This window comes from Thamnophis sirtalis, unplaced genomic scaffold (assembly GCF_051295495.1).
Source record: "Thamnophis sirtalis isolate CommonGarterSnake01/CBP01778 unplaced genomic scaffold, rThaSir2_p1.2 scaffold_8, whole genome shotgun sequence".
Lineage (NCBI taxonomy): Eukaryota > Metazoa > Chordata > Lepidosauria > Squamata > Natricidae > Thamnophis > Thamnophis sirtalis.
In genome coordinates this window covers 22,796,828-22,820,336 of record NW_028261388.1, presented here as the reverse complement: position 1 = coordinate 22,820,336, position 23,509 = coordinate 22,796,828, and the positions used below count along the sequence as shown (strand labels likewise).

Sequence of the window (23,509 nt, the reverse complement as noted above, 5' to 3'; positions counted from 1 at the left end):
AAAAATCAAGCTGTCATACTTTGTTACATCTAAGAGTAAAAATTTTACTATTTTTCTTTTAAACACTAATGATTTGGGGGGGGAGGGGGAAGATTGCTCAAGCTCAATCCCTCCAAGACAGAATGGCTGTGGTTTCCGTCATCCTGATTTGTGCATCTTGTACCATCTTTGATGATAGGGGGAGAAATCTTATCCCCCTCAGGGAGGGCCGGCAATCTGGGAGTCCTCCTGGATACGCGGCTTAGTTTAGAAGAGCACCTAATGGCCGTAACCAGGGGGGGGCTTTTACCAGGTTCGCCTGGTACGCTAGTTGCGCCCCTACCTGGATCAGGATGCCCTGTGCACAGTCACTCATGCCCACGTCCTTTCTCACCTGGACTACTGTAATGCTCTCTACATGGGGCTGCCCTTGAAGAGCACCCGGAGGCTTCAGCTGATCCAGAATGCGGCTGTGCGGGTTGTCATGGGGGTACCCTAAGTGCTTCCATGTTACACCCCTTTTAGGCGGCCTGCACTGCTTGCTGGTTGTTTTCCGGGTGCGATTCAAGGTGTTAATTATGATCTTTAAAGCGCTCCATGGCTTAGGCCCAGGATACTTGTGAGACCACCTACTGCCACCAGTAGCCTCCCACCGTCCAGGCAGTTTCGGCTGGCAACCCCCAGGGGGAGAGCCTTCTCTGTGGGAGTGCCTTCCCTTTGGAATGAGCTGCCCCCGGAGCTTTGCATAATTCCCGACCTCCGGTCCTTCCGGCACGCCCTAAAAAGTTGGCTTTTCCAGCAAGCCGGCCTGGCCTGAATAAAATTAATTATTAATTTTAATTGTTAATTTTAATCTAATTTCTAAATCTTATTGTAAATGTCTATTGGTTTTTTTGGATATTCTATTTAATCTTTCTTTTAACTTTTGTAATATGTGTTTTTATGTTGTACGCCGCCCTGAGTCCTTTGGGAGAAGGGTGGCATATAAGTCCAATAAATCTCAAACCTTTTTGAGGATAAATAGTAAAAATTCCCCTCTATTGCTAACAGTCTTAACAACAGTATTCTGAAGCACTGGGTAACTTTAGTTTCATCAGCGCTTTAATTATAATGTATTCTAATTTGAGATTTACTCTCTTAGAACATGAAGCTTTTTTTTCTAGAACAGGATTAAATGATCTCTCAGTATTTTTGCAAGATAAAAGCACAAAATTAAAGGAGGCACTTCACACAGCCGGCATTTAATTTTTCAAGCTAGATGAAGTAAAAGATGGAGTAAGAATTGTGCATTTTTGCCAAAAGGCACATTAAAAACGTCCTTACATGAATGGGGAAATTCAGCTCTGTAACCTTTTATCATTTTTTTTGGCTTCTTAACAGTATTGCTAAGAATCTAGAATGATTGATTTTTTTCATTCCAATAATTATTAAAGAACCTTAACTTTTCCATGTTCTGTTTGATCTGAAAGAACATATACTTGCTGGAAAAGAGTCGGCCAGACTAATGACATTAGACTTTGAAACCTGAAAAAAGCATTGAGTTTTTTTTTTCTGTTTTTTTTTTTTTTTTTTACTATAGTTAGACAGATTGTCTTGTAGGAATGAAATTCCTGTACAAGCATATTTTTATTCCTCCTCTTTCCAAAACTCATTGAATCAGTGAGAAAGAATTGGCTTGGTTAATTATTCCCTTTCTCTTAATTACATGACTGCAGGCATAAAATCCTGCCTCTTCAAGCTTTTATAGTTATTTTTTCCTAGCATTGTCGTGTTCTAGAAGAGATCTTGCCTATCTGGATTAGCATTTTTAAATGTAGAGAAGAAAGCATTTTATAGCTAGATATTCTATTCAGATTTATAAAGCGTACAATGGAGTAATCAGCGTGGATGCAATAAGGTATATTTTAAAATGTTTTTCTCTATTGTGGAGAGATGGTTCAGCATGAGATATGATGAATTAATTGTACTTGACTTCTATACTTGACTTAATAATACATAGTTTCATATATTTTATTCTAATTGATAAAGTTATGGAGTACACTCCAGAAGTTGAATTTTGCACCATTGCTTAATGATTTTTGTCTATGTGCATGTCTATATTTTTATTTGATATCTCATGTACTGTGTAAAATTGTTTTTTATTTACTGTCTTATATTGATTAAAGATGTACAAATATACAGCCCAGCCACTAGAAAATAATTCAGCCTTTTATAGATTAATACCTCTCTCAAAATCTTCAGGAGTATTAACTTAAATGCTACATATTTAAGGCGAGGTCAGATAGGGATATCTTATGTCATACTGGAAGTTCTAGTTTAAACTTCAGGAACTATCCAGCAAGAAGCAAATCCCACAGAGGCAGCTCTTCATGTGTCTGTCCTACATCAATCTGTCCTTGTGGCTAGCAACATACGTTGTCGTAGTATATTTTTAATTGCCGTGTTCCCCTGAAAATAAGACAGCGTCTTATTTTCTTTTAACCCCTCCCCCCCAAAAAATAAGCGCTTGGCCTTATTTTTGGAGAGGTCTTATTATTTTTGAGGTGCAGGAGGCAGCGAGCGTGGTCACCTCATGGCTGCGGCTGTGTTGCAATATTTTCAGGGAGGACTTATTTTCGGGGGAGGGCTTATTTTAGCGCATGCACTCAAAAACCTGATTGGACTTATTATCCAGGGAGGTCTTATTTTGGAGGAAATAGGGTAATTGTATATAATATTGTATGAAAAAGTTCTGTTTTTAAAAAGTCTGTCCTGAGTGTTCTGATAGTAGGTTTTATGAACAGGTATTAATCCTAGGCAGGTCTAAACCATCTTTCATGGTCTCTTTTTCCATTGGCCAAGAAACAGAGGGCCTGATAACAGTACCTGAAGGAATAAAGGCAAGATTTTCAGACTTTTCCTCTGGTACCTTTGAGAAAGGATTTAACAAAACTAGGCCCCTAGTCCCTGAAATGGCAAAATTGACTTACCGTATTTTTTGGAGTATAAGATGCACCTTTGCCACCTAAAAGAGCGTGGAAATGTTGGTGCATCTTATACACTGAATACAGCCATTTTTGGCCTCCCAAAGCCCTGCCCCCGCATCCCGTTTTTGTGAAAAATGAGCCATTTTTTGCAAAAATTGAGACTTTTTTGCCTTCCTTCAGCCCCCAGCAGCCCTATGCAGGGCTGTGCAAAGCAAAAATGGGGGCGCTTTTGCCTTTCCCCAGCCCTGCTGAAGCCTTCAGACGGCTGTTGGGAGCTGAAGGAAGGCAAAGACTTTTTTCCCTTACTTATCTCTTTGAAATCTTGGTGCGTCTTATACACCGGTGCATCTTATAGTCCGAAAAAATACGGTATTTTGATTAAAGAAAAGAATATGTACTTTTGTTTCCACATAGAGACCACTTCTGAACTTCATGCTTGAAGTGGAAAAGAATGAAACTTTGATTTTGGGTTTTACTAAAAAGATTGATAGATCTTTATAGAAGTGGCTTGTTCATATTATTATGAAAAAGCAAAAAGTTGAGAGTCAGAAGTCAATGCTTCTTTTTCTTATCCTTCCTCACTTCTCTCCCTCCTCTTCCTCCCCACTGCTTTTCTATTTACTTTAGTATTTTGTGTCTTATAATATTTCGTAACTCAATAAAAAAAATGTTACAAAAAAAGAGAAAGAAAACTAGGTCCCTTCGGTTTATCAGAAACTTATACATCTATTTTAATACTTATTTGCCAAAACAGAGGGAGAGCTATGATTTTTGCAGCTGAATTTTGAGTGGGCAATGACATGATGAAAACAAAGTACATTGCCCCTTTCTGTTTTAATGGAAATAAATGGTACTAGTGAAAAACTCCCACCAGTCTACCCAGTAGGCAAGGAGAAATGGGGTTTTGAATTCCACAATAACTGAAGTACATAGCAGATGGAAAATTAAGATTACTGACATTACACTATCCTGTTCCTTGGTCTATAAGAAATGCTGCCCTGGAGCAGAGGTGGTATTCAGCCGGTTCTGACGGGTTCTGGCGAACCTGTAGCAGAACCGGCAAATATCACCTCTGGCTGGCCCCGCCCTCATCTATTTACTGCCTCCCAAGTCCCATCTGATCAGATGGGACTTCTTTTGTTGCTCTTGCTTAGGAGAATGGAGCTGGAAAGCAGATTAATGGGGTGGGGAGGGAATGGGGATTTTGCAGTATCCTTTCCCAGGAATGGGGAGGGAATGAGATTTTGCAGTATCCTTTCCCCAGGAGTGGGGAGGGATTGGGGATTTTGCAGTATCCTTCCCCTGCCACACCCACCAAGCCATGCCCACAGAACCGGTAGTAAAAAAAATTGAATCCCACCATTGCCCTGGAGTGACAATCTTGCCACCAGAGGGGTTATCCTAATGGCTGTTCCTGAATGATCCCTGGCAGAGGTTTGGATATTTCCTGAGGAAGAATCACTTATTTTTGCCAATTTTATGAATGTTGCCTGGTGTTTTGGGATGGGTCAGGAAAGCAGTGGAACAACAAAGAACAGCCTTTCGTAGAGAACAAATAGTAAAATAATAATTGGCAGAGTAAAATAATAATTGGCAGAGGGTGGAAAGTTACCATTACAAAGAAAGAAAGCCAGGTTGACTGCTCCCTGCTTTTCCATTTGCAAGCTTTAATGTATAAGCAGTGCTCCCTTTAATCTGATCCTTTGGAAATCTATGTTGCTATTATGTAAAAATGCCATTTTTCTATTCGAATTATAAAGTAATATAGAGATGTAGCCCTTACAGTAACATGAAATATTGGTTTAAGTTGAATATATTCTCCTAATTTAAACGTTTTAGACTTCAGCGGTTCTGTTATTTCTTTCATATTATTGATTTTAGGACAGGTAGTCCTTGACTTACAACCACAATTGGGCCCAACATTTCTGTTGTTAAGTGAAACATTTGTTAAGTGAATTTTGCCCCATTTTACGACCTTTTTTGCCTCAATTGTCACTGCAATTGATAAGTTTGTAACCTGGTCTTTAAGTGAATATGGCCTCCCCTTGACTTGCCAGAAGGTTGCAAAAGGGCATCACACGATCTTAGGATACAGCAATGGTCATAAATATGAACCAGTTGCCAAGAATCCCAATTTTGATCACATGATCATGGGGATGTTGGAAATATCATAACTCTGAAAACCAGTCATAAGTCACTTTTTTCAATGTTGCTGTAACTTTGAATGCTCACTAAGCGAACTGTTGTAAATCAAGGACTACCTGTACTGAGTAGATGAACTGCATACCTTCTCCCTTTAAAAGGAAGCAAAATCTTAACAGTATTTCTCATATACAATATGTTGCAACCTAGTATTAATCCTGATGTTCACTTTTTTAGTTGCTGTTGTTGTGTCAGGGTTTTATGCTCATATTACTACCAAACTGAATTTTTCAAATTATGGCACAATGTACCCATGACTTGGCTCTATATTTCAGAAAATGTAACACCTTCAGCCGTTACTTTTAGCAAGTAAATATGTGAAAATCAGCATCAGTTAGAAAAAGCTGTTAGTCAGCAAAGTTGAATGTTTTCCTTCTTTCCAAAACCAATTCTACCTGCTATATTTTTGAGGGAAATATCTATGTTTTTGGCTTGTCTCATTTGCTTCATCTTTGGTTATACATTGCCTTTTTTTTAATACATCAAACAGACCATAAGAATGATTTAAGTGATTTTAGGAAAATGTTCTGCTATTGTGTTTCTATAAGAAAATACATTGTTTCCTTTAAACATTGTTCATAGACACATATTTATACATACAATTTAAAGAGCTAAAGTTTTATCATTTTTTCAATAGGAAGTTTGTGAGAATCTTTCAAAAATGAAGGTAGTTTTGAGTACAAATCTTTTGTATTTTTAAAGCTCTTACAAGGAATGGAAATCCAAATTTTTCTAATTCTTTTAATTCAAGAGTTTATATTGTCTTGAATTAAAGTTGGTCTATCATTGCTACCAGTGATAGGTCAGTGATGCCACTCTTAAAGAGTTGTATCCTTTGTTCCCCAGGTTGTCAGTTCCCAATCATGTAAATTGTTGTTTGAAGACTGTTCAAGGCTGTTTTTATTTAGTGCTAGCAAGAAAAGATCTCATATTATTCAGCTTGCTCAAAAACTTAGAATTCGTTTTCTTCTAAAACAAAGCAAAATTTCAAATTTTTCTTTGCATCCAAATATGTTTAAAGGGGCCTGGAAACTGATGATAGGAACATCCCAGAAAATAAAGATGAATTAGTTCCAGGATGATGGCAGCAGAAACGGGGTGCAGGGTTTATCATTTTTTTAAATGTGAAGTTTGTGAGAATCTTTCAAAAATGAAGATAGTTTTGAGTACAAATCTTTTGTATCTTACAAGGGATGGAAATATTCTTCCATGTAAGGGCCCTGAACAAAAATAAACATAATAGAGATTGTTTGGAACAAACTTCGATCATTTGTAGCATTTAGCATGAAGGAGAAAAACCTGCTGGGAAAGACTGAGGGCAAAAGAAGAAGACAGAGAATGAAGTGGCTGGATGGAGTCACCGAAGCAATAGGCATGATCTTAAATGGACTCCAGGGGATGGTAGAGGACAGGGAGGCCTGGAGGAACATTGTTGTTCCAGGAATGGGTCGGACACGACTTCGCAACTAACAACAACAACAAAGCATGAAAGAAGAGACAACATTTGATGTATCTCCTCCCCAGCTAAGTCACAGAGGCACTGTGTATAATTTATACTTGAACATAATATTAGCTTTTCATAAGACAACACACAGAAGTGTCCTTGAAAGGGAGAGGAACTAGTCCTGTTTTTAAAAGTCACTGCTTTAATTAAAGCCTGAAGCCTCTGGTAACTATGGAAACACAAGTGAAACACAAATAATGAAATGCAAGTTTTCGAGCTGTACTGTATTTAAGCCTGCTCTAATATTTCCTCCTCCTGAGGAAGAAGCAACAGCACATCTTGTTTTCTACTGGATGAGAATCTTGTCTTACCTGTTGCAAAGTGAGGAATTTGTTAACTGAGTTTTGCCCCATTTTACGACTTTTCTTGCCACATTGGTTAAGTGAATCGCTGCAGTTGTTAAATTAGTAACAGCGTTGTTAAGTGAATCTGGCTTCCACAAATCTTTGCTTTGCTTGGCAAAAGGTCGCAAAAGATGATCACATGACCCTGGGACACTACAACCATCATAAATATGTGAATCACATGCCCATAGGGGATGCTGCAATGGTTATAAGTGTGGAAAAGGGTCATTAATCATTTTTTTCCAGTGCCATTGTAACTTCAGACAGTCACTAAACAAACTGTTGTAAGTAGAGGACTACCTGTACAGTTAGGACAGTGTTTCTCAACCTTGGCAACTTGAAGATGTCCGGACTTCAACTCCCAGAATTCCCCAGCCAGCGAATGCATTCGCTGGCTGGGGAATTCTGGGAGTTGAAGTCCGGACATCTTCAAGTTGCCAAGGTTGAGAAACACTGAGTTAGGATGTTCTCATTAATGTTCCCACTCATGGTCTTGCTTCCAGTGCTAATTCATTACATTTGTTTAAATAGCTGCCGATCTCACAATTGTGATTCTGAGTGGTGCAGATAAGATTAAGTGTTGCAGGGCTGATCTTGCATCGTTTTTTCTTCAGTGTCACATCTGAGTTGAAAGCTTAGCTGCTTAGCTGCAGAAATGCATAGATACTGGGAACATTTTAGTGCAGTTTCCAGAACAGCACAAAAGCTGCACGGAAACAGATCCTGTGCTAACTGTTCAGAAATATGTATTTGAATGGAACATTATCTTTTTTATGCCACCTTTTCTACTAGGAGTTTGAGTCATATATTATCATTCCTTCAATTTATGTTTGCAATAAGGGAAGAGAAAAAACTATTCAGCTTGAATCTTTGTTTACAGGATTGGGGGCTAAGGCAGGAAAAATATTTCCTTCCATGTATTATGTCAGCCATCGAAAAGAATGAGACCTCTGTAACATCACTGAATAAGGTTAAAAACAAGGGCAGCATTGAACAAACAATTTTCTGAATAATTCTTTTTATAGCATTACAAAGTAAAACTCTTCTGTCTATCATCTGATACAGGGAAGACTAAAGCTTTCTTCTATGGAAAATAATTGACATAATGCTGATTCAAGGCAGAGGGCACCCAATACCTTCCTTGGGACATAAATATAGCAGGACGGGGGGGGGGGGAGAGTGAAAGAATCCCACAGTAAAAGACAGTTAAGAAACAATCAGCAAAAGGAAGAAATGAGAATTTGGGAAAGAAGCTTTGACTTGAAGTAGGGGCAACCTCTTGCAGTCATATAATATATAGAGTTAGGGCATGTATCCCTTTAACTAAGGAGTGCCTGGAACAAATAATTGTTCCTGACAGATACAAAGAACAAATCTTATGGTTGGCTCATGAAAGCCTATTAGCTGGACATTTTAGGTAATAACAGTGCTCTTTATTGAATTGTAGACCAATTTTACTGGCCAGGAATAGCAAAGAAGACCAGTCAATTTGATTCATTCCGTCCATTAAGCCATTCATCTGGATAATAAAGAGAGGTTAATACTGCTTTTATTCCTAAAGCAGTACACTGATGTTTTAATATGGTAGATTGAAAGTTTGGCCCTCTATCTGTGAGGAAACTCTTTGGGTATCCCTGCTCCATTGAAGACTTTAACTAGCTCTTGAATTATTTTCTTAATATTGGCATTTTTACTGGGATTACCTCTCAATAATATATTGCATACATACATTGGTGACATTAGGAATCTAAGCACCTGCTCCACTCCAGGAGAAATGTCTACAGCCTATGACAGCTGGTAACATGCTTTCTGTGCAGCCCCTCAAAACACAAACTGATAGGCTTTTCTCAGCGACTCAAAATCACAGGCCAAGAGTCCTGAGCAGATAATACCAAAAATTAGCCAGCAAGAGAAGCCAACTAAGACGGCTAAATAATAGCTAAAAGATTAGTTATAGCTCAAGCTAGCATACTTGCATGAGAAAGGAGAATATGTATAGGACCAGTGGTGGGTTCCGGATCCCGTTCCAACCGGTATGGTTGGAACAGGCCCAGCGGCGTCCACATGGACGCACGCAGCACGTGCATGCGTCTTAGCACCTCCGCAAGCTTCCGCAACACTCCAGATGCTCAGCAGAGCATCACGCAGGCGCTGTATGTGCCATGTGCGGAAGCACAGAAGACTTAAAAGACCGGTAAGGAGCTCAGGTGGGTGGGCCCTCCAGAGCACCGTACTGGAACGGTATCCGGTGCTCTGGGCTGGCTCCGGTACGCCTGTACTGGGGCGTACCGCCTGCAACCCACCACTGTATAGGACCGTGATGGCAAACCTATGGCACAGGTGCCAGAAGTGACACACAGAGCCATCTCTCCAGGCACACCAGCCGTCACCCGTTGCTCTTCCAGTTTCTGGCACACATGCATGCATTGGCCAGCTGGTCTTCACATGTGCAGGAGTGCCAGAAACCAGAAGAGCAACTCCCTGGTGTGTATGTACATATCAGGAAGCTGAGCTTCCAGTTTCCAGCACACATATGCGTGCTGGCCAGCTGATCTTGGTGCGCGCATGCGTGCCAGAAACCAGAAGACCAGGTGACCAGCATACATGCTCATGCCAGAAATTAGAATCTTACCTTCTCGGCGCTCACATGTATGCCAGGGAACTACTCTTTCAGTTTCCGGCACTCCCGCGCATGTATACCTGGAAGCTGCTCTTCCGGTTTCTGGTGCTCCCCCCCACGCATGCGCTCCCATTTCAGCACTCAGTTTGCTTTGGTTTGGTTTGGTTTGTTTCAGTTCAGTTTGGTATGGTGTGATTCTGTTTGGTTTGGTTGTCCATTAACCTAGGTAACTTTGGGAGACTCACAACAGTTGAGGTGTTGGTGGCATCCATGTGGATGCCACCAACAGATCTCTAATAGATATGGGAATTGACACATAAGTCAGTCTAGGCATAATATAATATACGTTTAGTGGTAAGGCTTAACCATTAAGTATGTTAAGTTATTTTGTGTTATAAAAGCCTCCTTGGAAATACAGGGGAGAAAATGCTATTCTCCATGTTGGGGGTTGATACCATTTCTCCAAAGAACCCCTAATAGTGGTTTTAAGTAAAATTTCTATTGTGAGGCAATAATTTTTATTTTTATACCAAGGGCTTAATGTTCACTGAATTTTTGCAAGGTGGGGGAACAAAATGCATTTGGAAGTACTGGAGAAAAAGTGTCCGTGATTATTTTTCTGATTGTAAATTCAACACTGATCTAATCTTAGCATTCCCTTCTGCCTGCTTAGCAGCCTCTCCAGCTTCATGTTGTCAGCATCCTTTGTGAAGCAATATAATACCTTTGTCATTTAGGCCCAGTGAGAACAAGGATGCTCAGTATCATTTTGTAAGATGAGTCTTAAAAAATTGTTCTTCAGCTTTTTGAGTGCAAAACCTCTTCAAATATTTTTGTGTGGCAAGATTAATAATCTGCAAAGGCTTCCCCCCACCCCCCATGAGGGAAAAAAAGAGAAAGAATGGATGCAGTATCAAGAGCCAGCCAGCATCAGGACTAAGGTTGTGGAAAATGCTGAAAACCAGAATAAAGTCAAGGAAATGATAGGTCCATTAATGGGAGAAAACAGCAAGAAGGTGATGAACAATAGGGAGAAAGTAGAACTGTTTAACTCATTTTTTGCTTCTGTCTTTACACAAAAGGAAAAAACAGTTCAGCCGTGCAAAAACAGTACTGTAAAAAACAGATTAGGAATATAAATTAAAATGGGCAAGAAAATGGTAAGGTCCCTTCCAACTCTGTTATTTTGTTCTGTTCTGAACACCTGATTTGAATGGCAGAGGCATTAGGTCTAGAGATATGGAGAACAATATCATTTGTGAGGAATCTCATTTTTTTGATTTTATCTATTTGCCTACTTAATATTTGCCATCCCAACATTACCAGCATTCTTGAGTTCAACCAAGGATAGTTCACAACAGATGATATCAATAAAAGCAGATTTTTAAAAGTTGGAACATATAATAAAGTAATGAAAAAAATATCAGTTTATTTTTCAGTGCATTGCTCCTAATTCCTTTGTGGCTGCTACTTAAAGTTCCATGTCAAACCACAATTCAGTGCCTGAATGCAAGGAATGAGCAAGCTGAATAAATTTACATATTAATATTTTTATAGGAGAATGCACACTCTTTTTTGTCTCTCTGTCTCTCCCCTCATCCTTCTCAGAAGAACAGCTTTACATACCATGGTGTCACTAACCCTAATGCTGGCCCACCAGTCTTTGCTCTCCTAGAATCATTTCTCTAACGGATGTGGGTCAACTGTTTACCACAATCTAGCAACCAGGGGTGGGATTCAGCCAGTTCGCATCGGTTTGCATGATCCAGATGTTAATTTTGCATCCAGTTTGCTAAACCGGTTGTTGCAAGACCCTGCCCACTCCACCTTGCTCTCCCAGGAGTCTCCACGCGGCTCATACATCATGCCAGGTAAGTGCAGGGACCGCACAGAGAGGGGCCTCTGGGAGGACGAAAAACGGGCCTCCTGGAAGTCCAGAAATGCACCCATTTCCGGCCTCCTGGAGGCTCATGGAAAGCATCCTAGAGTCTGGGGAGGGCAAAAAACATATCTATCAGAAGTCCGAAAGCAAGTCTGTTTCCGGCCTCTGGAGAGCCTCCGGAGCCCAGGGGTAGCTGTTTTCACCCTCCTAGGGGCTCGAGGAAAGCCTCTGGAGTCCGGAGAAGCCGAAAATGCCCTCCCTCTGGTGGTACAGGAGGCCAAGTAGGCCACGCCCACCATGGCCAGGCCCACCCAGCAACTGGGTAGAGAACTGGTTGCTAACATTTTTCAATCCCACCCCTGTGGGCAACCAACCTTTTGATGCAATATCATAATGATTCTCTTCCTCCTCTACTTTTTCTAGCTTTCATAAAAGCCAGAGAGATCATCAGAGGCATTACCTTGACTCATCATTTTTTCTGCTCAGATCAGCTAAAACCCTCTTCAAGCTAAAAGAGCCCATCACATCAGATCTGTAGGTTTTAAAACGCCAATCATCTTGATGCTGTTATTAGTCTCTCAGACTTCCAATTGTCCTCCAACCTGAATTTGTCTGCCCCATGCTGAAAGGAGTAATAAAACCAATTCCTTTTTGCAGTGTTCCTCAAAGGTTCTACTCCTAATTTCTTCGTTGAAAATAAAGGCTAATTCTCAATAAACTTGTTTAGCAACCTGATCAGGAAGGGGTTGTTTTTTTTCTCAAATTGGTCCAGCAGACATATTGCCAGACCATACATTTTCTTACCAAAGGTTTCTGTCTCTTTAGTTTTATAAAAGTTCTGGAAATGGATGTGGAGTGGGGAGCAATCAAGCAATCTAAACTGCATCAGTGATTAAGGTACCTTGGAGAAGTGAATGTTCGGTAAGGATGGGATATGTCTGGCATTTTGAACTTGCCTTTGAGAAGAAGGAATGAAAGAAAAAAGGAAGGAAGGAACAAAAGAAAGAAAGAGAATGAGAGGAGGGAGGGAGGGAGGGAAGGAGGAGAAAGAGAAAGGAAGAAAGAAAAAGAAAGAAACAGAGGAGGGAGGGAGGGAAGGAAGATGAAGAAAGAAAAAGAAAGAAAGAGGGATGGAAGGAAGGAAAAGAAAGAAAGAGAAAAGAAAGAAAGAAAGAAAGAAAGAGAAAGAAAGATAGATTGATTCATTAGGTTCAAGGGTCAAGGTTCATTTTATTTATATGCCGCCCTATTCCTGGGGGGATTCAGGGCGGCGAACAAACCCAAGGAGGGGAAGGGAAACACAAGAACTACAACAAAAAGTACAGGGAATTTAAAACAACCAACAGCCACACGATTCGAGAGGGGAAGGGAACTCATCGACCCCAGGCCTGCCGACACAGCCAGGTTTTAACGGCTTTTCGGAAGGCCTGGAGAGAGGTGAGGGTCCGAATCTGCGGGGAGCTCGTTCCAAAGGGCCGGAGCCGCCACAGAGAAGGCCCTCTATCATGAGATGAAAGATCAAATCTCTCCTTTGACTTTGCTGGCAAGAAAACTTGGAATTGGGAGAAAAAAAAGGTTTGGATTCTTAAGCTGAGATAAATTTGTGGCTTATATATTGCTATAAAATTTTAAAGGACAGAAGACATGCCCGTAGAGAAATTAGAACAACACAGTTTACAGTTTTGCATCATTTATTTGCTGTTCTCTCTCGTCCATTGCCAGTTTGTACATTTTTAAATCATAACTCAGATACCCACAGAGGCAGGTCACATTTGACGAAGAATGAAGTCATCGGAAATTGACAGGGATATTATGGCTTTTGCTCACAACACCAGGTGTTTGTCATGAAAAAGACAAGGCCAAAATATGAAGCCGTTTACGTCATCCTTAATTCGCTGCTGTATCCCTGCCTCATTAAGACAGCCAGCTAAGTCGCACATTAGCAGCTATAATTCTGCTGAAGTGGGCTGAGCGTTTTCTTGGGAGCCAAGATATAATTTAAAGTTAAATCTGAATTTTGCTGATGGTTTGATTTTGGTTGTGGTCAGATGATTATTTATTGTTGTCAGAGCTGGCTCCAATGGAGTTGAAGATGAAGCAGTTGGCAGTCAGTGCAGATCCTTGTAAATCTTTCAACCACCCTCACCAGCTTCATCGACTCACATGGAACTGTTCCCCATTTCCCCTCAATATCTTATTCAACCATCTGTTGCTCTTCTATTTGCTTTTCATTCACTGTCAGAATAGTTTTGGAATCAGTTCATTCATGTTTCTGAGTTCAGTGGGAGATGCAGCCAGACTTAGGGCAAGTAGTCTGCCAGATTTCAGATAAATTGGATAAAACCTTCCAATATCCCTCAGATTGTAGATTCAAGACCTACCATGCTGATCACATTTGGCTTTAGTAAACTTCGCTTACCAAACGGGAAATTAAGCTGGGGGGAAAAAAAACCTGAATTGATTCTAGGCCCAAGTCCATCACTACCTATAATATGTTTTCAATTTGTTAATTTATTACTCTTGGACATTGTGAGGATAAAAAAAGAAGCACCGTATTTTTCGGAGTATAAGATTCACCTCCCCCCCTCCAAAAAAAGAGGGTGAAAATCTGAGTGCGTCTTATTCACTGAATACAGCATTTTTGACCTAACGAAACCCTGTCCCCTTTGCAAAAATGGACGTGCAGAGGGTTTGGGAAGCTTGCAAAGTGCTCCTGAGGGCAAAATTGAGCAAAAAGAGGGCCCCGGCCCCCAGCAGCATTATACAAGCATCCCAAAGCTCTGCATATTTTTTTGTGTGTGCAAAAAACAAGGCATGCAGAGGGCTTGGGAGGCCTGCAGAGGGTTTGGGAAGCCTGCAGAGTACAAAAACCTTTTTTAAAAATTTACCTCTTCAAAATCATGGTGCGTCTTATACTCCGATGCATCTTATAGTCCAAAAAATACGGTATGCACATCCAATTATAAAAAAGGTAAGATATAAACTGACCTATCATTATAACTAAACTTAACTGGACGGTGAGGGGGGGGGGATTAGCAAATTCTGAGCATATCATAACTCCCATAAGATTAACAAATGGTTCTGGAGCAGTTTGTGATTAAAATAAGTTTCGCTGGGTAGCTGTATTATCTATTGTTCCTTCTGGGGGAAAAAATGTAAGGAAGTTGTGTATAGTATTTTCCAGTTTGATGCCTTGTAGATTGAATAGGCCTCACATTTTCTAGTCATTATTTTAATTGTTATTGGGAACTATAGAAGTTGTAATCCAACACGTCTGGAGAGATGCAGGTTGAGACAAATCACATCCTGTATAAAAACAAAAAATTACAGTTATTTACAAATATGCAGACTAAATAAGGATCACTGGGGAGCAAGCACATGATTAATCATTTCTACTGCATTAACATTTCAGGATGCCAAAATCCAATTTGCTTTCCTATTACAGATTGTTCTGTAACGATAGATGATGAATGCCGGCCAACTTTTAGAAACTGTGAAAGGCTGAAATGGAAAAATGTGACATTACACAGTAATTAATATTTTCTTAGATTAAGGATTGCCATGTGGAAATCACTGAGCATTCCTTATATGTTTGCCTTTAAATGATTTTTATATGTAGTCATATATTACACTTTTCAGTTAGTATAGAGTTCAGGCATCCATATATGTATTTTTGTGAGCTTTTCTATAATAACTCTGATCTTTAAAATGCATTTTCATTGTTGACTCAATAATGCAACTGAATTCAGTTATTGTAATCAAAATATATTCATTTGCAGATGAATTAAATTAAACTGATAAGATTTGTCAATGGCTTAGAAAATCCACCAAAAGATTTGAAAAGCAGTTAAAAACAGTTATTTGAGTAAACTTTTGTGTATCATTGATGTTTCAAAGGCATTTCACACATGAGCATAGAAAGAGCCTTGCAGGTACAGACTAAAGATATACCTAATCCAACATCTACTGTGGCCAATCTGATTTCTTTTAAGAAGCTTAAACATTTAGGATTCTCACATTTTTTCCTGAGTTAGACCTCATTCATATAGCTGGATGTTTCATGATATGACAAGAGGAGAACGGAAATGCAAAATAAATGGGAAGGTGTGTGTGTTTGTTTGTTTGTTTAATACCCCATGTTTATTATTTTTACAAATAACTCAAAGCAGTGAACATGTCCAACCTTTCTCAACCTTTTGAGTCTTCTCCAGAGAGCTGAGTCTTTACATAATGTGTCCAAAGTAGGATAATTTGAGCCTGTCATTTATGCCTTGAGTGAGAACTCTGGGTGGTTAATTAAGTTGCGCCTGATTTTATAACTTTTTCCCCGCCATGATTATTAAGGAAATCACTGCAGTTGTTATATAAATGGCACAGTTGTTAAACAAATTTGGCTTTCCCCATTGACTTTACTTTTCAGAAGCCAACTGGAAAGATCACAGATGGTAATAAGTGACTCCGGGATGCCGTAATTGTCATGGATGCATGCTGGTTGCTAAGTGTCCAAATTTGGTCACATTACTGTAGGGATAAGTGCGAGGACCAGTTGTTAGTCATTTTTTTCAGCACCACTGTAACTTTGAAGAGTTGTTAAATGAATGTTTGTAAGTCAAGGATTTACATACTGTATTTGTAATGTCTTCTGAGATTCGTCTGGTTGAGACTAGGGGAAAGATCTTTAGTAGTTGAATTTAGGGTTATGAAATTTAGTGAAGGCTTCCCATTTTAAGGGGGCTTTTTGTGGCTGCTTCTTCAAGATTTCTATTAGTACTGTTGCTGCTATGATATTTTTCTTGTATTCCTGTGTATCTCCATTTCCAATTCACTTTGAAGACAACGTGTTGCTGTTTCTTTTCAGAAAGGGGGAAAGAAACAAGATTTAATATGTAGAATCTCCCTTCTAAGGCTAGGTAATAACGTGTCTCATCCCTGCAGAATTATAGTTAGTAGTAAAATCAGAATCCTGATTACGTCATGAAAAAAGAAACAACAGGCTTAGGAGGAAAATAGCCTACTGATTCATGATTACATATCTGGCTAGTCAATTTTGGTCTATAATTTTAATGGGAGACAAGAGTATCACCTCTGCTATTTGGTTATCATTCCAAAGGGGTTATTTCCAAGTGAATTATATGGTTTATACTTGTACACTTTTTTCCTCTTCTTACTGACGCTTGTTTTCAATTGCTTACATTCCTTCAAGCGTCCTTAGCAACCTGGCAGTGACAAAGGAAACATGGCCATTGTGTCTACTCACATTGGAAGCCTGATGTCACATAACTAAGAATGGTTGATCTTAAAGACATACTTTCCACAAACGGGATAAAACTTAAACCTATGTTTGTTATTATACATTTTTGTTTTGGAACTGGCAGTTTGGTAGATCCCTTTGAGTACCATACAAATTCCTATGCCTACCTCAGTAGCTTTCCATGTGCAGGGGATGTGTCTGCCTTACATATCATCATGCTCCTTCTCACAGTCGGAAATGTTCTATTCCAGATTCAATTTTCCCTTTTATTGTTTGGTTTTTTTCTGTAAAGCTTCCTGGCTTAACTGAGCAAAAGATTTAATACAAAATGGCTAGATGAGAATATTTATTGGCTCAATTCCCCCCCCCCAAAAAAAAAATTACACACCTTCCCCATCTAAAGATTCTGGCCAGCTTTCATTGTAAAAATAATTTCCGCTAAAATGACAACAAGCTCAGATCAGTTTAAAATATATTACTAAAAATTAAACTGGAATTTGAAAAATAAAGCCAAAATAACTTCAGTTATGTTAACCAACAGCTCAGTGAAAACATTTCAGGACTTGAATACACAGCAAAAATAAAGACCATCTTTTCTGCCTTCCTTAAAGCACAGAGTATATCAACTTAAACTCAGGATGCAAAAAAAGGGGCTACTACCAGTTTATTTATTTGATTTTTATCCCGACTTTATTACTTTATAAATAACTCAAGGCAATGAACATACATAATTCTCCTTCCTCCTCCTATTATCCACACAATAACAATCCTGTGAGGTGAGTTGGGCTAACAGAGATTGAGTGGCCCAAAGACACAAAGTCTCATAGCCTTCTGTAGGTAAGTGGAGGGCTCCAAAGCATTCTCTCTGAGATTGAATGCACAGAATAGACAGATTCTGTTCAGAAAAGATAACCCCATAGATTTATTGGTATATTTATTTGATTTCTATAGCCATTACATGCCGTGGTGTGATTCAGCTGGGTTCAGGCCGGCTCGGGCGAACTGGTTGTTAGAATTCTGGCTCGCCCCGCCCCTTCCAGGAGTCCCCACGCGCCCCATCTTGCTCCCAGGTAAGTGCAGGGAAGCCTCCTAGGCCCAAAACGGGATGTAGCACCGCCCCTCCCCAGCTCATTTTTGCTCCCAGGAGGCTGAGTGTTGCCTGTCACACACCCTGGCCATTCTCAACATGGCCACACCCAGCCAGCCAGTCATTAGTGCAGAGAACCGATTGTTAAATTATTTGAATCCCACCACTGATTATATGGTTTTATTACGGACATGTTGTAGAAAGTTAGCACCCACCCCTCTCCAGGAAGTTCAAGTGCAAAGCCCAAGAGAAAGTATAAAATCCCCTCACTCTCAACTCCATGTGGTCAGCTGAACTGGAACCATGAACTTGATGGTTCTGCTTCATCATTAAACCATCTTTCCAATCAACCTCCATGTTTCCTCTGTGTGTTTGTGTGTGTGTGTGTGTGAGTGTGTGTGTGTGTGTATGCACGCACGCACACTTTGGATTGTACTCAGAACCAAATTAGCGGTCAAGCCCCATGTACTTGGGCAAGTTAAAAAAAGCAAGAATTCAGTAAGACATGTTTAACACTATTTTGAGGATAAATAGCGGAACCTTGGTGACTGCAAGAGTAAATTCTCAACCTCATTTACAGTAAGTCTCCTTGAATGATTTGAAATGTTTTCCCCTCCAGGTCTTTTGGCACTAAGTCAGAATTGTAATTTATGTCGGTAGACTTCATGCAGATGGATTTGCCTTCTCACTTAAGTGTTCATGTTTACTCTCCCTTTCGCTCTTTTCCATACGAGCCAAGGTGGCGCAGTGGTTAAATGCAGTGGTTAAATACTCACCACAGTCTCCCCCATTGGTAGCCAGTACTGTATTTGCAACTTAGATGTCGCTGTAATGTCTCCCTTACGCCCCGCAAACAGGCTGCTGTGTTATGCACTGACCCGACTTTCTAAGTAGCCTTCAAAGGTAGCTCCATGTGAGTGGTGGATTTCAAAATTTTTTAGAACCTCTTCTGTAGGTGTGGCCTGCTTTGTGGGAGTGGCTTGCCAGCCATGTGACTGGGTGGGAGTGGCCTGGCAGTCAGGTGACTGGGTGGGAGTGGCCAACTTGTAAAATGTGGTGAAACTCACTTAACAACACTCTTGCTTAGCAACCAAAATGTTGGCTCAGAAACTCTGGCATTTGAAGCACGCAAGTCTTAAAGCTGTCAAGTTACAAGACCCTTGCACTCCTAACCCTTTAGGGGAAAAAAACCTAGGGGTGTTCAAACTTGACAGCTTTAAGACTTGTGGACTTCAACTCCCAGAATTCCTCCTCTCGCTCTTCAACTTGATGATGTGCAGACAAGTGTTGGGAGGGAGCTGGAACTTGTTCTAAACAGCACTGTAGATTTGTGGAACCTCTTCTATAGAAGAGGTTAGAACTGGCAGGAACCCACCTCTGCTCCATGTGCTGCATATTGCAGCAGTCCAATCTTGAGATGATGAGTTTGTGAATGATTGTTGTCAAGGTGATAGTTACTGCAGACTAAAATGAAGCCACGTTGATGTCAGAGTGCAGTTCCCTCTTATAAGTAAAGTTGTACTTGCAAATCATTTTGGTTCCTTGTGACATCTCCTGTAGTTTTTTTGGCAGCATTTTTGGAAGTGACTTGCCAATTCCTTCTTCCTAGGGCTGACTGGCCCAAGGTCACTCAGCTGACTTCTTACCTAAGGCAGGACTAGACCTTCTGCTTTGATTTCTAGTCTTATGCCTTAACTACAACACCAAACTAGCTCTCCACATCCCTTATGTCCACTGCAATTTCAATATCTTCCCTTTCCCACAACCAATAGACATCTTGTTCTGCATTACTTGGAACTGATGTTAGGTGGCAGCTGATTCTCAACATAAATGGAAATTCTGGTCTGGGGAGCTCTAGCTCTCAGCATTTGTCACATTTTAAAAAACCTAAAAATTTAATAGCAATAACACTTAGACTTATGTATCATTCTATAGGGCTTTAAAGCCCTCTCTGGTGTACAAATAGCAATAGCACTTATGTACAGCTTTACAGTGCTTTACAGCCCTCTCTAAGCTGTTTATAGAGTCAACATATTGCCCCCAACAATCTGGGGCCTCATTTTACCCCGTGGCACGAGAAAATTGCGCTCGTCAAAATAGCGGTGATAAAACCTTGTCGCTAAAGCCGCGACGTCATCACCACGCGTCATCACCGCCGCGACAACAGCGCGGCGACGGAAGGGCGCTTTAAAACAGCGCGGCGGCAGAAAGCCAATTTAAATTAAGGTAAGGGTTAGGATTAGGTTTAGGGGTTTGCTTTAGGGTTAGGTTTAGGGTTAGGTTTAGGTTTAGGGTGTTGAGTGCTTTGGAAGGCGCGGATTTGCCCTCCGCGATTATGTCATCGCGGTAGGGTCGCGTTTTTCCTTAGCGCTTCGAACGGCGCGGATTTGCCCTCCGCACTTATGTCGGTGCGGATAAGGGCTTCGCGGATTTGTGGTGGAACCATTTTACCCATGTCAGAAGGATGAAAGGCTGAGCCAGAGAATTTCGAACTGCCGAAGTGCTGTCAGCATATTTGCCCCAACAATCTTGGTCCTTATTTTACCAACTTTGGAAGGATTTAAGGCTGAGTCAAGCTTGAGCCAGTCAGAATCAAACTCCTGGCTGTGGGCAGAGTTAGCCTGCAATACTGCATTCTACCCACCGCGCCACCACTTATAAGGTGGTATAAATCTTACACAGTTTAAAATTACTTATTTACCTTGTTCAAGGCATCAGGTTAGAAACCAAGAGGCTGGGACTTCTAGGCTCACCTTAGGCACAAAGCTCGATGGGTGAGTTTGGGTTAGTCATTTTCTTTCAGCCCTAGGAAGGAAGCAATGGCAAACCACTTCTGAAAAACGTTGCCAATAAGACTGCAGGAACTTGTCCAAGCAATCTCCAACAATCGAACACAATTGAATGGAGGGGGGGAAAGTTATCGTACTCATGAAATTGGCCCAAACTAGAGATGAAAAGACCGCTGATCACACAAATTTCACTCAACACTGAAGGAATCAATTCCACTTATGGCTGAAGTAGTCCTTTTATTGTGGACAAACATCTGGTGATTATTTCTGCTATAGGTCACAATAAGACAACATGACTTTCAAAGGATTTTTAAATGGTTTGTTTTATGTAAATTTATTAAATTCACAGGTCTTGGATTAATGGGCAGATAAGAACTTCATAAAGCCTTTTGGATTTGGGGATTTGGGATGTACTTTTCAGTTGTCAAAGATAAAGTGAAGTGCAGATGATACTCTATTCTTTATTTTTATGAGTATATGATGCAAACAGACTTTTACAGCAAAAGAAGCATAGTTTTTGGGCAATAAAATGGCAGCATGTTTAGTGATACATAGATTTTGTTCTAGATGAAATGCCTGTATTTTTCCTCATAGCGTGGTGATGAGAGTCTAAAGTGGAGCATTCCCGGCAGAGAGGAAATAAACAATCCATTCACAAGATTAAAATATAACTGAAAAGGGAAAAAAACACATTAGACCCTCCCGCAACACTGTCTTTTCCACCAATTGTTTGGGGTGTTTGTAGATATCCTCAAAATAACCTCAGTTGTGGAAACATGCCTTTAGCCACATTCCTTCAGTTTCCTGCAGCTCTTTCAGAATATGGAATCATATGATTTCCCATTTAGACAAGCTGCTGTAGGCGAAGAGGAAATGGCCATTCCGGCTTCTGTTGGTTCAGAGGAAAGTAATAAACACCATAGAGTATACTGCTTTTCATCCAAGAGAGCCTTTTCAATCTTATTGAGACATCTGTGCAAAATGCACAGGTACAGTATATGTGGTACCTTGATTGCTCAATAGTAGTAACTGTGAGAGGGATCTTGGAGTCCTAGTGGGCAACCACTTAAATATTAGCCAGCAGTGTGCTGCAGCTGCCAAAAAAGCCAACACAGTTCTAGGCTACATAAACAGGATAGAATCAAGATAACATGAAGTGTTAATACCACTTTATAATGCCTTGGTATGGCCTCACTTGGAATACTGCATCCAGTTTTGGTCGCCACAATGTAAAAACAATGTGGAGACTCTAGAAAGAGTGCAGAGAAGAGCAACAAAGATGATTAGGGGACTGGAGGCTGAAACATATGGTTGCAGGAACTGGGTATGTTTAGTTTAATGAAAAGAAGGGCTAGGGGAGACATGATAGCCGTGTTCCAATATCTCAGGGGTTGCCACAAAGAAGAGGAAGTCAAACTATCCTCCAAGGCACTTGAGGGTAGGAGAAGAAGCAATGGGTGCAAACCAATCAAGGAGAGAAGCAACTTAGAACTAAGGAGAACTGCCTCCAGAAGTTGTGAATGCTCCAACACTGGAAAAAGATGTTGGATAACCATTTGTCTGAAGTGGTGTAGGGCAGTGGTCTTCAACCTTGGCAACTTTAAGACTTGTGGACTTCAACTCCCAGAGTTCCTCAGCCAGGAACTCTGGGAGTTGAAGTCCACAGGTCTTAAAGTTGCCAAGGTTGGAGACCAGTGGTGTAGGGTTTCCTGCCTGGGCAAGGGGTTGGACTAGATGACCTCCAAAGTCCCCTCCAACTCTGTTATTCTGTCTCCATGTAGGAAAAAGTTTCTAACAGCCATGTTGTCTGTCTAAGATGAATGAGACAGAAAGGTGCAATATATATCAACATCCAAAATATGTGCCAAAGGCATAGTGTTTCTTATATTCTATGGATAATATCCTTGTAGTCTGAATTGTAAACTAATTATTGTGCAATAATTGGGCCACTACCTTTTTTGCACTTCCTTTTATTCCATAGTAATATTGCTTGAAGACAATTGAAATGCTTGCCTAAGTAGATGTCTTGTTAAATTAATTTCTGCATCTTATTATGAAAATATACATAGGACGGTGCAATGGCCTAGATGAAAAAACATTCACCTTCCACTTAGCAGGTTGAGAGTTCAATCCTAGGTAGTGACAGATGTTTATCAAGGGCAAAGAGAAAATACCTGCTGCGAACTCTGCATAGGCATCATGAAGGGCATCCGGCCAGCAAATGCTCAACTCCATTCAGTCACACCCTAAATCCATCTAGATGAAAACATATTTGATAGAAGTGAAAATAAAATAAAAATAAAAATAATCTAAGCAAATTATGGAAGATTCAGTTGGTTCAAATGTCCCTTTTCTGTTTAGTCATTTCAAGCCATGATCCATCACATATATGTGAAATTAGGTTTGCTTTTTATAAAAAAACTGTAAAGTGATATGCACTTTTAAACATTCTATTGGCTTTTCTCCTGTTGTGCCCGTTCCTTGAATTACAGAATTTCTTATGTAGAATTTTGTTGCCATCCCTTTTATTTTAAGTATGCATGAGGAGCCACTTTACTGCTCCATCCCTACCTCTATGTCATTTATGAATAAATAAAAAGCACAGATCCCAGTACTGCACAATTTGCAGACTCCATTACAATACAGACTTTTTGTGAAGTTATAATTAACCTCTGGAATCATCTAAAAGTGAAAGTAAACAAAACCATTGCCATATTTTCATTGGGAATAACAATTTTAAATATTAATAACAGTTTAACACTGTGGGTAAATCCAAGCTGTCACAATTATAATTGGAGGTGGAGAGTAAAACCTTACGTTTTTGTTGATGGGTGAAGACAGCCATATGTGTGGGATGCTTTAATTTGGATTTCTGCATTGTATAG

The 23,509-nt window shown here is 40.2% G+C and overlaps 1 protein-coding gene across 2 annotated transcripts in view; it reads left to right on the top strand.

Moving 5' to 3' along the window:
- Positions 1–23,509, top strand: part of LNX2 (ligand of numb-protein X 2) — an 87,329-nt gene that overhangs the window by 38,764 nt on the left and 25,056 nt on the right. Inside the window, exon 1 of one of the 2 annotated variants that reach the window (XM_087721242.1) lies at positions 1,762–1,876. The exons of the other annotated variant lie outside the window; for it this stretch is intronic. The gene's annotated coding sequence lies outside the window, so the exon portion shown is untranslated. Of the gene's footprint in view, positions 1–1,761; positions 1,877–23,509 lie in introns of those variants that run through there. 2 annotated transcript variants of the gene reach the window in all.